Source organism: Capsicum annuum, chromosome 11, assembly GCF_002878395.1.
Source record: "Capsicum annuum cultivar UCD-10X-F1 chromosome 11, UCD10Xv1.1, whole genome shotgun sequence".
Lineage (NCBI taxonomy): Eukaryota > Viridiplantae > Streptophyta > Magnoliopsida > Solanales > Solanaceae > Capsicum > Capsicum annuum.
The window spans coordinates 33,590,626-33,600,867 of NC_061121.1; positions in this window are offsets into that span (position 1 = coordinate 33,590,626).

Below are 10,242 nucleotides of genomic sequence, written 5' to 3' on the forward strand. Positions count from 1 at the left end.
TGGGGAGGGCTGTAGGTGGTGCTGGGGAGGGGGACTGGTGTGTTGGGGGGTGAGGGTGGCTGGTGCGAAGGAAGGGAGGTTGGGGAGGGTTGTTAGGTAGTTGGGGGCTGGTGCGGTGGAGGTGGTTTTTTTTTTTCTTTTTTTTTTTTTTAAATTATTTTGATGTTAAAATGATCCCTACTCGCACCCAGACGCTTTATCCAACTCAGTCTTCTGCATGCCACAAAAATTTGGTCAACGGTCAGATGGATCTAAAATATTATATTTTATTGAGTTGAGGGGTTCAAATGACAAAAGTCTAAGTAGAAGTGTTCACCTAACAAACTTAGACTAATACAGGGGTCTACGAGACTATTTTGCCAAAAAATAATTTTATATTCTTTTTATGACGTGATTAATAATTAAAGAAAAAACTCATTCTATTAACCTACCTTTTCAATTAGTAAATAATGCCAAAAAAATAAGGAAAGAGAAATTTTCTAATCTTTTTTAATTTAGGATTTTATGCTATCAAAAATTGGTAATCCCACTTCACTTAGGACTCTATTTAGTATATATATTATAAAAAAATAAGTGAATAGTTAAGAGTTTTCAATTCATCACCGTTGTAGTAAGTAATTAATTTAGCCCAAAACAACAACAACAAACCCAGAATATTCTCACATAGTGGGGTCTGGGGAGGGTAGAATGTACGCAGTCCATATCACTACCTCCGAAGAAGTAGAGAGGTTGTTTTCGGTAGACTAATTTAGCCCAAAAGACTTTACTAATAATCATGGCTTTGTCTGTGTATTATTCTCCCACATCATTTTTCCTATTAAAACACAACTTCAGTTTGTCAAGACCAATCAACCGGCAACAATGTGGTGCTCTCATATTCATAAGTTGGTCTTTCATTCCTTTCGGACTTATCAAAATTAATACGGATGAAAGTTTTATATCCAATTTAGGATCAGTAGGATTTGGAGGAGCATGGATGGCTCAAGGATAAGTTTTATATATAATCAAAGAATAAAGAAGAAGAGTCGAATATATAATCAAAGAATAAAGAAGAAGAGTCGAGGGAATAAAGAGAGTAATTGTTATTTCTCTTGAGAGATGATTTATAATGAAGGAAGCCCTTCTATTTATAAGGGAGATTTACTCCTAGTTTCTGAGTAAAAGACAGATACTTCAAATCCCAATAGATATCACGTAGATCTTGATAGACATTCACTACAATTGATATACATTAATATCATAACACCCCCCCTTGAATGTCTAGAAATACGCATATAGACTTTCTCATTAAAATCTTACAAGGAAAACCCAGTGGGACAAAACCTCGTAAGGGAAAAAGAGTACTAACGCGTATTAACTCCTCCTAATAAGAACATCCTTGAATCTTTGCATTCCGATCTTGTGCACCATCTTCTTGAAAGTTGCAGTTGGAAGAGACTTGGTGAATAAATCAGCCACATTGTCACTTGAACGAATCTATTGTACATTAATATCACCATTCTTTTGGAGCTCATGTGTATAGAAGAGCTTTGGCAAAATGTGCTTCGTTCTATCTCCTTTTATGAATTCTCTTTTAAGTTGTGCTATACATGTTGCACTATGTTCATATAAAATTGCGGGTACTTTGTCATATTTCAAGCCACATTTTTCTCGAATGAGACATATTGTGGACCCCAACCACACACACTCTCGTCTTGCTTCATGAATAGCTATAATCTCAGCATGGTTCGATGAAGTGGCTACGATAGATTGCTTTGTAGATCTCCAAGATATGACAGTACTCCCACATATGAATACGTAACCTATTTGAGATCGAGATTTAGGCGGGTTAGATAAGTACCCAGCATCAGCATAACCAATAAGACCAGAATTGCAATCTTTAGAATAAAATAAGCTCATATCGGTAGTCCCTTTTAGATACCGTAATATGTGTTTGATCCCATTCCAATGTTTCCTAGTAGGAGCAGAATTGTACCTTGCTAACAAATTAACTGAAAAGGCTATATCAGACCTTATAGTATTTGCAAGATACATTAATGCATCAATTGCACTAAGATATGATATTTCAGGACCAAGGAGTTCCTCATTATTTTCTTGAGGTCGGAATGGATCCTTATTCACATCAAGTGATCGAGCAACCATCGGAGTACTTAATGGATGTGCTCCATCCATATAGAATCGTTTCAACACCTTTTCTGTGTAGGCAGATTGATGGAAAAAGATACTGTTTGTCAAATGCTCAATTTGTAAACCAAGGCATAATTTTGTCTTTTCGAGATCTTTCATCTCAAATTCTTTCTTTAGGTAATCAATTGCCTTTTGAAGCTCTATTGACGTTCTAATAAGGTTTATGTCATCGACATAGACAGCAAGTATAACAAACTCCTACGTTGTTTTCTTTATGAAAATACATGGGTAAAATTCATCATTCGTATAACCTTTCATAGATAAATATTCACTAAGACGGTTATACCACATGCGTTCAGATTTCTTCAAATCATACAATGATATTTGCAATCTAATGGAATACATTTCCCGAGGCTTTGAACTATATGCTTTCGGCATTTTAAATCCTTTGGAAATTTTCATGTATATCTCATTATCAAGTGATCCATATAGATAGGCTGTTACCACATCCATAAAATGTATTTCAAGACTCTCATGGATAGTGAGACTAATAAGGATAACGCAATGTTCTTGCCTCTATAACTGGTGAATATGTCTCGTCATAATCGACACCAGGTCATTCTGAAAAATCTTGTGCAACAAGGCCTACCTTATACCTTTGTATTTTATTTTATCCATTTATTTTTCGCATAAAGACCCATTTATAGCCAACAGGCTTAACACCATTAGATGTTTGAGCTATAGGTCCAAAAACTTCACGTTTGGCAAGTGAATTCAATTCAGATTGAATTGCTTCTTGCCATTTTGGCCAGTCATTTCTTTTTCGACATTCTATGACAGATCAAGGTTCAAGATCCTCACTATCTTGCATTATTTTCGTTGCAATATTATATGCAAATACATAATCCACTACTATTTCAGATCGATTCTAATTAGTTTCAACATCACTTGAATTTATGGATAGTTCCTTATTTTCTTGAGTCTCAGGCTCATTAATTCCTTCAGGAATATCAACATTGCTCAAATCTTAAACTTTTATATGAGGATCTTTCGTAGTGTCATCTTGACCATTTGTTTTTCTTTTTCTAGGATTTCGATCCTTAGAACCTAATGGTCTACCACGCTTCAAGCGTGCTTTAGATTCATTAGCTATGACACTAGTGAAAGGTCCTTTAGGAACATCAATTCGAATTGGGACATTCTCTGCAGGAATATGTGATTTAGTGATCTTTTTCAAATCTATAAATGCGTTTGGCATTTGATTTGCAATTTTCTACAAATGAATAATCTTTTGTACTTCTTGCTCACAAATAGAAATACCTGGATAAAGATGAGATAGTGATGGATGTTTCCACAAAATTTTCCTTTTGATGTCACTATTTTCTCCCCCTAATTTTGGGAAAACTATCTCATCAAATCGACAATCTGCAAATCGAGTAGTGAACATATTTCCATTAGTGGTTCAAGATAGCGAATTATGGAGGGTGATTCAAACCTAACATAAATTTCTAACCTTCTTTGGGGGCCCATCTTGGTGCGATTTGGTGGTGCTATTGGCACATATACATCATACTAAAAAATTCTCAGATGAGATATATTAGGCTCTTGACCCAAAACTAATTACAACGGCAAAAATTTATGATAATTTGTCGGTGTAAGACGAACAAGTGTTGCAGCATGCAAAATTGCATGACCTCAAACAGAAGTGGGCAACTTAATTTTCATAAGCAATAGTCTTGCTATCAACTGCAGACGTTTAATTAATGACTCGGCAAGGCCATTTTAAGTGTGAACATGGGGCACAAGATGTTCCACTCTTATCCCAATCGATAAGCAATAGTCATTAAATGCTTGGAATGAAAATTCTGCAGCATTATCAAGGCGAATAGACTTAATTTTATTTTGAAAAACTGTGCCCGTAATCATATTATTTGTGCCAATAATTTTGCAAATGCCAAGTTATAAGATGACAATAGACACATATGAGACCATCTAGATGAAACATCTATTAGGACCATAAAGTATCTAAATGACCCACTAGGTGGGTGAATAGATCCAAAAATATCCCCATGTTTTCATTCTAAGAACGCGGGGGACTCAATCCCAACTTTTATTGGCGATAGTCTCGCAATTAGCTTGCCTTGATAATAAGCATTGCATGAAAATTCACCATTCGAAAGAACCTTCAAGTTCTTTAATGGATGTCCATTTGAATTTTCTTTGATTTATCTCATTATTATAGATCCAGGATGTCTAGATAATCATGCCAAAGTACGAAAGTATTGGAAGTAGTAAACTTCCAGTTTACTATAGAATGTGCCTCAATTGCACAAATCTTTGTTCAATACAGGCCAGAAGATAAAACAGAAAACTTTTCTATAACACATATCTGCCCAGAGACATTCTTGGTGATACCAAGATATTCAAGATTCATCTCATTAAATGTCTTCATATGATAACCATTTTCATAGATATCTTTAAAACTCATCAAGTTTCTCCGAGACTTAAGAGAGAACATAGCCTTATTTATGATGAGTTTAGTTCCCTTGGGCAAGATTATAATGACTTTCTCAAAGCCTTTAATCAAATTAGCACTATCAGAAATTTTAGTAACACTAGTCTTGCCCATGTTTAGATAAGAGAAATATTTCTCGCCTTTGAATATCGTATGTGTAGTGCCAGAGTCAATCAAACAAATATCTTCATAATTGGACAACTTACTTTAAAAATTATCCATATTTTAGCCTTAGCCTTTAAATTTGAGACGGTAGAGTCTCGTGCTGACAACGTGTTATAAAATAAGAAAGAATAAAGAAGAAGAATAGAGAGAATAAATAGAGTAATTGTTATTTCTCTTGAGGGATGATTTACAATGAAGGAAACCCTTCTATTTAAAGGGGAGATTAATTCTAGTTTCTGAGTAAAAGATAGATACTTCAAATCTTAATAAACATCAAGTAGATCTTGATAGATTTTGATAGATATTCACTACAATTGATATACATTACTATCTTAACATATTTGTAATTTATGGTTCTGTATCTAAAGAGTCTATATTTAATTTATAACTTGAAAAGGATTCTTTCAAGTTAATAAAACATTAGCCATTATTTGTGATACTTGTTTAATCGAATGTGCATCGCACATATAACGTTTGATTATTTGAAATTAAATGATTTTTATCTATTGTGGAGATTTTTAATGAAGTGTAAAAGTTTAATCACTTTTCAAAGCTTCTTCACACTTTAATATAATAATGTAAACATAAACATATATTTTAGTGTAAACACATGTACATTTTACCACCAGAAGTTTCACGTGGCTGATATATAGATATCACTTTTGCATTTGACATGCACCACCTCTTTCCATTGGTGCCAGAGGTTAAGAGAGACACATCAATTTGAACTATATTTGTGGTATGGGTTCTTTTATATATTTAAAACCTTTTCTTGTTTTTAAAGTTAAATCTTTACAAAATCATTGATTACATTTTTAATACGTACTCAGAATTTTTAAAATTTGATACTTCTTAAATTTTCCTTATTTGAATGATTTATATTTATTTCTAAATTTTTCAAATCTTTTTTAAAATCAAACTTAGTTGATTTAGAATTCTTAATCTAATGAAAAAAATTATTAGTTGTCAATTTTGATGACTTGTAATAAGGAAAGGTTTTACCACAAATATATTTAATTAATTTTCAACTTTTAAATATTTAAAAAAATAGTGAAAATACGATTTTATCTAAAACAAAGATTTTTAATGAAGGGCATAAAGTTCAAACAACATTTTAAAAGTCCTTCACACTTTTAATATATTATAAATTATAGATAGATATAAATTCTTAATTATAGATATAGATTATAGATAATACTTTGAATCTTGCTCTAAAAATAATTATTGGTAGATTGTAAATTTTAAGTAATTATATTCAAAGTTCTACTGATTAGACAAAGTTCTACTATAAATGATTTAAGTGCTGGCCAAGGTTATGTCTATTTGTTAACTTTATACAAATAGTATGTTAGCTGTATAGGATGTATGCATCTATTAGTTCAGCTTTATAAGTGTATATTTGTGCATGTCTAAAATTGAAGAACATAGATGTTAGCTGAAGCAATTAGAAGGATATGATTATTTATTATGTCAAGTATAGTTATAAATCAATTTAAATGATTGTAAGAAACAAAATTTATACACCGTAAGTTTAGATAATTTATGTAGTACTCCCTCCATCCATATTAATTTGTCATTTTTTCTTTTACACACATAATGAAAAATTATAATATTACAAATTTACTCCTTAAAAACTTTTTGAGAACTTTGCAAACAAGTGTGAACTGTTTTAAAAAGATTATTTGCAAAGGTAATATGAACAATAATTAATTAGTGCTTTTTTTAATTTAGTAAAGATGACCAACTAGTATGGAACAACTATATTTAGTGAGATGACCAACTATTTTTACTACTTTATTCGTTTCGTTTTAGTTGATTCTCTAGATGAGCTATTTGTTTCAACTTAGTCTAATATTTAAGAAATCAAAAAAATTTTACTATACGTTTTCAATACTACCCCTATTACTAAATGACTATATAACTTTATATACCCAAATTTATATTTTTAATACATAATTATTACGACTAATTTGATAAAAAAATTTATAAATATTTTTTAAAAAAATATTAAATTAATAAAAATCAATTATTTTAAAATGAAAAAAGTAACTACAAGTAAAAATACTAGGAGTGGAGCCTTAATTATGCACCGCATTGCTTGCCATACGACATGAGTTTGTTATTGTCTAATTGAGATATACAAATTTTTTAGAAACATTTTTATAATACTCCTAGTTTCATATTTAATTGTCCACGTTACTATTATGATCCAATCTGCTAGGTCATAATGACGCCTACCACAACCCATCGGTAGGCAATTCAATCCCCTTAGTTCAAAACGGCTAATATCGAGCTACCAAATATATAAAGAAGAGAATTGCGGAACAGATGAAATAAATAAGCAATTACATAATGTGATCCCAAAATCTGATGGTATTAGTATAAGAGCTGCTAATAATACAAGAGTACAAAGTGAAGTACAATTGAATACACTAATATAACTTATCTCCGAATACAACATAGAGACTAGTCTAATACATAATAAAGAGATAAGTTGTTACGACTCGAATGGTCGTGACGGGTATCTTGAGTCTCACATGGATCGGAGATCACCCCCGTTCATCTAACCTAGTCTTCTTAAGAACCTCAAGTGTCGGATGAACTTCGAACATATAATAAGATAGTGTAAAGGTAAGAATAATATTAATACATGAAATGTCTAAACCAATTATCGGTAATCGGACAACCGTCTGTCATTGAGTCAATCCACCAAAACAACACATCCAAGTCCACAGTAATCCAATAATGCCTTTACAAATCAAAGACAATAAAATATCGGGACATGCCCCCGACAATAGCCAAAAACATAGTCTAAACAAAGTCTAAGACATAAGTAATAAAGACCATAAAATGAAGCCTTTCGAAGTATGAAAACTCACCATTTCAATGTCAACTCATGAACCACTCGAACACCTGATCACTGCTCAGGAAAAGTAGTAGAAGTTCTATAGCCAACATCGCGTGGGGATACAACATCCGAAAATGGTTAACTGTTGGAGCGCTAGCATGTAACTCAGGAATAGAGGAATAAAATCATGCCATCATTCAAAACCAAGTTAAATCATCATATACAATCACATACATACATGTATATATATCATGTCGGAATAGGGAACTAAATTTTACATGCATTTAAAAACCTTTACCTAGAATATGTAGCATAATCGTCATAAAATAAGGCACCCACGAGCTATATGGACTCATATCTCTCCTAGATGGTAGGGCCCTAATATGTGTAGCCGCACTAACCAGAGAATATCTATACTTTTATATGCCTTCATGGGGGGACTTGAACCTCTGGCATAATCAAGGTGACTTAAGAACCAATGTATACAATATGGGGGAATCGAACCTCCCATTCATATATTCAGTCGGGGGACTCGAACCTCCATGTCATATAGACACTCGCACCAGTAACGTATTTTGTAGTGTTAGTCCTTCGGACTCTACTTTCATGGCCTAGCTACACATCCCACTCCTTGGGACTCTACTTTCATGGCCTAGCTACACATCCCACTTTAAAGCCTAATTAAAATATTTAATACACATACACATCCATTATTCCAATTACTTACCAAAGACATCCCGTTGGTATCTCATACCAACCCCACTTGCAAGCGTACAACATGCCATAGCCATTATTAATCAACTTTGGGACTCGAATCCATTGTCTAAACAAAGACATCAATTCAATTCAAGACATTAATTCAATTCAACATGTAGGGACTCGAACCCATTTAGCAATTCAAACAAATTTATGGCCAACAAGGCTTTTATAAAACCATTTACCAACTATTTACATTATTATGCCAATGCCTTAGTTCAATCACAAATCATGAAAAAATCATTCTCATAGACAATGTCACAAACCGGTTGAGGACATACTATTATAAAATTATTATTTAATCTAAAAATCATGAAGTTAGGGTTAACCATGACCCCTTAGTTTAAACCACAATTCCCAAGAACCCACATGTGCAAAATCATTATTAAAACATGTATAAACACAATTTAAATCATGAGGAAACAATATTCAATATAATGCATTCGAACCCTCAACCATGGTTTTCAAAACCACTATTAATGATTCATGAACAATGTTTAAAGCACATGATTTTTGTGAACTAACAATGAAGGAAGAGTCATATGCCTAAGTTACGAAGATTCACGGAGAGATTTTGATCTCTAAGACTCTAGATGACCACCTTGAACAAACCCTAGCCCAATCATTCTTGAGAAGTTTTAGAGAGAGTTTAGAGAGTGTGTGATCTTCTAAAGTGTAGAATGAGTGACCAAAATGTGTTATAAGATACGAGGCCTTAAGGACTTGGGGTGGGAAATGTCCAAAATACCCTCAAATTAAAAGTTATATAAAAATCTCAGGTGGATAAGAGATGACCTTCCAACTCGTCACCACAACATACGAGTGGTACCTTCAAGTTGTCACCAAAACAGAAAGTTGGACACCATATTCTTTCCAAAATACGACTCCCTAGCCTAACTCATCACTAGACCATATGACTAGTACCATTAAGTCGTATCCAAGGCAGAACATCAAAGGCTAGACATAAGACAATATATTATTGGACCCTAAACCTCTCGTTACAAGACTATACGACTAGTACAGAGTCTCTCATAACTAGGACAGAACTTGTCCATCAACACAGTGACCCACATACGACTAGGGTCCTTAGACCCTTCACCGCTCCATACGACTTATGATATGAGTCGTATGATGAATAGAAATTTCATGACTTGAGAAATTTGTAAGGGCCAAGGTTCAGGGCATTTCAGTCTCCCTCACTTAGGATCATTCATCCTCGAATGATGGGGCAAGGCAATAAAAGCACGATTTAACCCCAAACGTCTCTACTCTTACCTTTAAGATAGAAAATAAAGATGTTATGAACAACACATACCTCAAGCACAAATTTTTAGAATGGGAATAGAAATGGATATTTGGACTTCATGTCTTCCTCGGCGTCCCAAGTAGCTTCTTTAGACTTTTGGTTCCGCCATGGAGCCTTCACTGAAGCCACATTTTTTGTTCGCAACTGATGAACTTGCCGATCCAAGATCCTCACCGGGACCTCCTCATTGGACAAAAACTCAAAAATATCGATGTTCTCCAAGGGAATAACCAATGAAGGATCACCCACGTATTTTCTCAACATGGATACATGGAATACCAGCTGAATAGAAGTCATGCTAGAAGGCAAATCCAACTCATATGCAACATTACCAACCCTTCTCAAAACCAGGTATAGGTCAACATACAAGGGCTGAGCTTTCCCTTCTTCCCTAACCGCATTACTCCTTTCATGGGAGACATATTCAAGAAAACCTACTCTCTAACTTCAAACTCTAATTTCCTTTGCCTTACGTTCGCATAGGACTTTTGGAGACTTTGGGAGGTCATAAGCCTATCTCAAATC